At 39.2% G+C, this 6,575-nt stretch overlaps 1 long non-coding RNA gene across 1 annotated transcript in view; it reads right to left on the bottom strand.

The window, feature by feature from the left end:
* Window positions 1-3,729: 3,729 nt before the first annotated feature.
* Window positions 3,730-6,575, bottom strand: part of LOC141374363 (uncharacterized) — a 33,431-nt gene continuing 30,585 nt past the window's right edge. Inside the window, exons 2-3 of the long non-coding RNA XR_012381183.1 lie at window positions 4,950-5,022; window positions 3,730-4,095 (exon numbers count right to left, since the gene is read on the bottom strand). This is a non-coding gene — a long non-coding RNA (uncharacterized lncRNA). The remainder of the gene's footprint in view (window positions 4,096-4,949; window positions 5,023-6,575) is intronic.

Below are 6,575 nucleotides of genomic sequence, written 5' to 3'. Positions count from 1 at the left end.
ACAATAAAGCACTTCTTCTTATAAATTTTAACATTTTTGGTCCAAGTGTGCAGATAACTGGGTAGCTTCTGTCCAACATTGAGACTTTACCCTTCTGGAGCTAAACCCGTGACCTTATAAACTGAGAATTACACATTTAAACCTCCCTGGGAATTTTGCTCCTCATCTGGGAACAGCCTGTCAGAACAGAAATGGAGCACATACCACAGAGTCAGAAGACTTGAGTTTGAATCTCTTCTCTGAGTCTTATTAACTGTGTGGCCTGGGGCAAGTTAATTAATTTCTGAGTCTGTTTCCTTACCTATAAAATAGAAAAAAGGAATCTCTGCCCCATGGTAATGCTCTAAGTATTTAATGAGATAATTCAAGTAAAGAACATGGCAGCCTAATAGAAGCTGAATAAATAGGAGCTCTAATTGCTGTGAGGGTTTTGAGAGAGCTTTGAAATGATTGACCTCAACTCCTATTTATTTAGAGTCCACCAGGCACAGGGACTTACAGAGAGCAAAGTGGGGACTCTAGTTACTGAGATAGATGTTCATCCATACACCTCTTCCTCCCAAAGGGTGAGTGTCCATCTCTGCGTCTACAGACGTATGCATGGATCTACAAGTCCAGGTGGAAGGAAATCTGGTAGTGGAATGAAGATAGATAAGAAAGCAAAGAGAAGGAAAGGGAAGGGAAGGGCGATGATGGCAGAGGAAGAAACCCGCATGCCCAGTGTAGCGCAGCAGGCACCCAGGTTACTCAAGGAAAGGAGTGGGGCGGGACCCCAGCAGTGCCTTACTACCTGGAAAAGTAGGAGCAGGGATATGGACAAACCTGGTAGAGACCCCAGGTGAGCCACAGAACCCAGTGTGCCCTGCATCCCCAAAGGTGTGGAACTACCAGCTGGGCCAGGAGCTGTGCCAGAGCAGTAAGGAGAGTCTGCGGCATGGTGTGTAGGTGGAGAATGGGGACAGACAGCCTGCTTGCCCAGAGCAGCAAATGTAAATAGAGCTCCAGTATGGCAGTAATAGAGAGGTAACAGTGAGGGCAAAAAAAAAAAAGAAAAAGAAAATTTACAAAGAATGACCAGATAAGGAGCCCTGCTTCTGAAACTCCCAACCCAGCCTGCTTGTTCCCTGTGAGAGTTAAGAGCATTCTGCCCCCTCTCCAGTAAAATGCCCAGAGGCTGAGGAACAGACAGTGAGCACTTGCCATGGAGAAAGTATATGCACAGAATTACTGAGTACCTTTCTTCTTCCTCAGGTTGGTGGCGCAGAAAATGCTTTTGATGAGCAGATGATCAGTAACAAAGCAAGATGATCTATGATAAGGGTTATACGGGCTTGTCAGCTGAATCAAGGGGAAGGAGAAATCACTTTGGCCTGCTGAGGTCTAAGATAAACTTTATTTCAAACTGAGTCCTAAAGATAGGTGGGATTTAGACTTAAAAAAATTAAAACTGAAAATTAGCATGAAGAAAAACATGAGGGTTACAAAATACTTGCCGTATTCAGAAGTCAGCAACAGTAAATATATTAGCATCAGGCAAACAGACTGGAAAGGTAGGTGTTCGGACATGGACACCTTTAGAACACAAGCTGGGCACTTGATCCAAAGCCAGAGAAATATGCAAATGTTGATTTTAACTGTCTATCAAACTCTATTATATACAAGAAAATTTCCTGAATATATTTTTTTTTTAATTTTTTTTCAGCAGGGGAGGGGCAATGGGAGAGGGAAAGAGAAAATCCCAAGCAGTCTCCAAACCCAGTGCAGAGCCTGACATGGGGCTCGATTTCATGACCCTGAGATCATGACCTGAGCCGAAATCAAGAGGCAGACCCTTAACCAACTGAGTCACCCAGTCACCTCTAAATATATTACTTTTTTCAAGTGTTTATTCATTTATCTTTGCTGACAGTGATATTTTCAAAATGAGCAAATACTGATTATAAAAAAATAAGGAAATAATAGTTATGAAAATCTATTTCTAAATGATTACTGTTGCCGGTTCCTCCCCAAATGCCTGGCAGTGGACAAAGAAAGATACTGTTAACATGTAGTACCTGCAGTGGTAACCTTGGCATAATAGAGTGAACACAGACTTTGATGGCAGTTTAATTAGATATACCATGGGGAGGATGACACATAGGAGACGGGCTGCTTCTATATTTAGAAATCTGTCTGGTGACATGAATAAATAAAAAATGCACAAAAAATAAAACTTTGAGAAGACCACAGCAGCTATTTCTCTCCTTTTTTTCATGTAGTTTAAATACATACGGTGTTGTTCTCTTGTGCAAGTGTCTAAGTGCCTTTAACGTTTAGGGGAGTTGAATGCATATGGAAAGGAGGGTAATATGCCACGTTTTAGATTTTGTGAGCAGGCAGCATATCTCCAAGATTTTTTAATTGATTCTACTTTTAGTTGAATGAGAAGAAAAGGCAATTTTATATCTACTATGAAAAAAAATGTAGAGGCTCCACCAAAAACTCAAGATGTAGCAGATGGTCTCTATGACCAAGAAAACTGATAATACGTTATAGTTACTATTTTCCCCAACACTACAGAAACTGAAGACTCAAGAGACCTAAGCATGTTTTTTTTTTTTTAACCTGTTATCATAGAAAGAGGCTAAAACTTTAACAGAGACAAAGGAGAGCGTGTGGAAGGAGTATTTTCTGAGTCATTTCTATGCTTTTCACAGGAAAATATGGCTAGAAACTCGGCAATCCTGTCTACACCTGCAGTGGGAGCCAAGCGTCAACTTCCAGCACACAGGTGCTTTCTACAGGACTGAGTCATTCCAGCATCCAAACCCAGCAGGTGGCAAGGCTCTGACTGGAAGATCCTGGAAAGCTGCTAACTCCTCCTGAGCACTTTGGAAGATGACCCATGGATTCTGAAATGATGGTTTGAGTATTCCACTGGGAATCTTCCAGGAAAGCTAGGCAGAGTTGAGAACTACCCAAGCAAAGGTAGAGGTTTTTAAAATCTCTTTAAAGAGCTTGGAAAGTACAAAGAGTTCTCAACACATCAATGAACTGAGAAAATCAAATTTAGTAGCAGTTCAATAAATTCAACGATCCTACTGTCAGGCCCTAAAGAACAGGTGACCCTTGAATAACACGGGGGTTATGGGCATCAAACCCTGTGCAGTCGAAAATCTGCATGTAACTTTTGACTCCCCCAAAACTTAACTATTAGCCTACAGTTGATCAGAAGCCTTACCAATAACATAAACAGCTGATTAACACGTATTTTGTATGTTCTTTGTCCTACAAACTGTGTTCTTACAATAAAGTAAGCTAGAGGAAAGAATGTTATTAAGAAAATCATAAGAAAGAGAAAATAATTTACAGTCCTGTATTGTAAAAAATCTGCATATAAGTGGACCTACGCAGTTGAAAGCCAGGTTGTTCAAAGGTGAACTATAGATTCTGAGGCTATGCTTCCTTAAGAGAGTTCTGTGGATCACCTGATTGAGAATGGCGGTTGGAGGAGGTTGTTAATAACACAAATTCCTGGGCCCCCATCCAAGTCTACTGAATAAAAACTGCTTGAGAATGGGGACAGGTTTTGATAATCTGCATTTTCACCACCCTCCCTGTCCCCAGGCAATTCACGTATATGCAAAATTAAAGAAGCACTCCAAGAGAATCCTGAAAATTTAATAAAAAGAAATGGAAAAGAAGAGCAAAGTCTCCTCTTCTCAGGATTTCACAATGAAGAAATGAGGAATGTACACTTTGATAATTGTTGTTTTTGCTAAGATCATTCTCGAAATTGATCAGAAATGGTGACAGAATCAGCGGGGCTTGAACTGATGACTCATCAACATTTTTAAGAACTTGCAATGCAGGAGGCACTGCTCTGAATTCTTTCCATGTAGTATCTCATTTCATCCTTAGGGCAACCTTACCTGTAAGTAGATGCTTTTATTACCTTCAATTTACAGAGAGAAAATTAGATGAGATTTACAGATAAAATCAGATTAGAAGTCAGATCCTTTCCAGTGCAAGGAGTGGTCAAGGAGAAGACAAATCAGAGAGGAGGTGGAAAGACTGTCGGGCCTTGTCCAAAGCAACATGTCTCCTAATTTCCCTCTGAGTAGAGAGATGAACAAAATTAAAAAAAAAAAAAAAAAAGGAAATCAAAATACCTTTTAAGTCCCAGAAACCAACGGTAACAACTCCTTCCAGACCTAATAAAAGATCTAACATTCTGTGTCTGTTTTTCATTAATTTTTATGTATTTAGGAATTTGAGTTACTGTCAGGTGGTCAAACTGCCTTTAGTTACTTGTTTCTATGTATAGAATAAAACATTGAAGCATTCCCATAAAACACATGACACTACTCTCCATGGACTTATTAAAAAGACCCCCAGAGAAGAGGGTTATAAAATCTGATCAAGTCAGCAGTTCCAGCTGTGTAACTGATATCCATTATTTTCTATTGACTGCTGTGCAGAACTTCAAATTCTGTAGCATAAACAGAATTCCCATTTCTTTTGCAAGGAGACTGCCATAGGGTATAGCTAAAAATAAGGTTCATCAGCAAATCATTTCATAAATTCCCAGAAACTTTGGGGAAAGCTGAGAAAATGGTTTCCTAAAGATGTACTTCTTCTCTGTAAATCATTTTTGTATTTCAAGTCTTACATTTGTTCTACATGATTTTTTCTATGTATTAACATATAATGTAGAGCACAAACCTCTTGAAGAATCAGGGAACAGCTAAGAAAAAACAGGAATGTTGAAAAATATCCAAGGTTCCATTCTTCCTACTTCTGTCCTTACCAGATTCCTAAAACTGTGCTACTGTACCCCACCAAAAATGAAGGAGTACAAATATTCCGTCCATGCTTTTCAATTATTATTGCTTCCATGACATCAAAACATAGCTTCATATTTTATCCTGGGGCTGAAGGGGAGCAGCATATGCCCTTCCAAAACGTACCTCTTTGGCTTAAGGATGACTTTGAGAAACAGCAGACACAGGAGAAGCTCTGAAGGCAAGAGAAGTTATCCTTCTGTAAGAGAAATTTGTATTTGTGAAAGGAATCTCTGGGCGTAAGGGTGTCTCCCTCTCTGTTATCGGGAAGAGACGGATGACTAAATCTCCAGAGAATTTTATCGGTGGAGAAAGCAGCAATTTAAATCTGCATAACTACCCTTACCATTGTTTACTGTGCTTTTCCTGATAACCTCCCAGAACTCGTTCTCCACCCTCCCCCATGCTTTTCTTTCTTTTGCCTTTAGTTGAAGATGATATTTAAGGTGGTGGCTTAGGTTATCAGTGAGAGTCACTCATTTTCCCTGGTTAACCTCTCATGCACTTGGGGTATAAATGTTAATAAACTTCTGTTTGTTTTTCTCTTAGTAATCTGTCTTTTATTACCTGTAATAAAATTAATCTCTCTTTTATTACCTGTGTCTCTGCCAAGAACTCAGAAAGGTAGAGGAAAAATTATTTTTTCTACCCTACCGAGGAGAAAGGGTTAAATATTTTCCTGATTAGATAGTACCACGCCTACTACGACCTACCCTTTCCAGTGTTAATTCATTTCAAAACACAGTTGTGGTGGTACAAACAAAAGGCTTCACAAGCTCCATTCAGGTCATAAAAGGTTTTATGAATTCCTCAGAGTTAGCAGTATCAGGTAGCCCCAGCTATGACCTATAACCCCTTCAGACCTTACATTTGCATTTCTTATGGTTTGATATTAAGAATTTCATTAGGCAGAAAGGAAGATATTTGGGCCATTCATTCAAATCCTCTGTGCTTTTATTTTTCTTCTAAAGCCATTTGTCTATTATAATTTTAGTTTCCTTGGTAGAGTGTTAGTGAAATTACTTCCATAAACTTTTTAGGGGTGGGGTAAGTGTGAAGTCAGCATGGAGTAAAATTTAGGTAAAGATATTTTTCAAGCCTTTTCACCATAAGCACTGATCTTGCCCACGATGACTATTTTTCATTGAGCAGAAACTATTCTACAGTGATTGGTTTCCTTAGCTAAATATCTTCAACAGCATGGCCCTTTGGGAGTGTGGCTAGGTTAGTTGCTGCCACGCTGATGTGATGAGCTCCCAGGCAAATTACTGTGTTTTTGTTTCTTTTTTTCTTTTAAAAATGTTGGAGGTGTTTGGGGACCTGGGTGGTTCAGTCAGTTAAGCTTCCGACTCATGGTTTCAGCTCAGGTCGTGATCTCAGGGTCTTGAGATCAAGCCCTGCATTGGGGCTGCTTGTCCTTCTTCTCCCTCCCCCTCTACCCCTTCCCCCTCAAATAAATAAAATCAGAAAGAAGGAAGGAAGGGGAAAGAAGAAGAAAAGAAAGAAAAGGAAGAAAAAGAAAAGAAAGAAGAAAGAAAGAAAGAAAGAAAGAAAGAAAGAAAGAAAGAAAGAAAGAAAGAAAGAAAGAAAGAGAAGAAAGAGAAAGAAAGAAAGAGAAAGAAAGAAAGAAAGAAAGAAAGAAAGAAAGAAAGAAAGAAAGAAAGAAAGAAAGAAAGAAAGAAAGAAAGAAAGAAAAAGAAAGAAGGAAAGAAAGAAAGAAAGAAAGAAAGAAAGAAAGAAAGAAAGAAAGAA

The sequence above is a fragment of the Callorhinus ursinus genome, unplaced genomic scaffold (genome assembly GCF_003265705.2).
Source record: "Callorhinus ursinus isolate GAN/ISIS: 27379988/994484 unplaced genomic scaffold, GSC_fseal_2.0 scaffold17, whole genome shotgun sequence".
NCBI classification, from domain to species: Eukaryota; Metazoa; Chordata; class Mammalia; order Carnivora; family Otariidae; genus Callorhinus; species Callorhinus ursinus.
The sequence above is the reverse complement of the archived record's forward strand: the minus strand, read 5'-3'. Positions and strand labels throughout refer to the sequence as shown.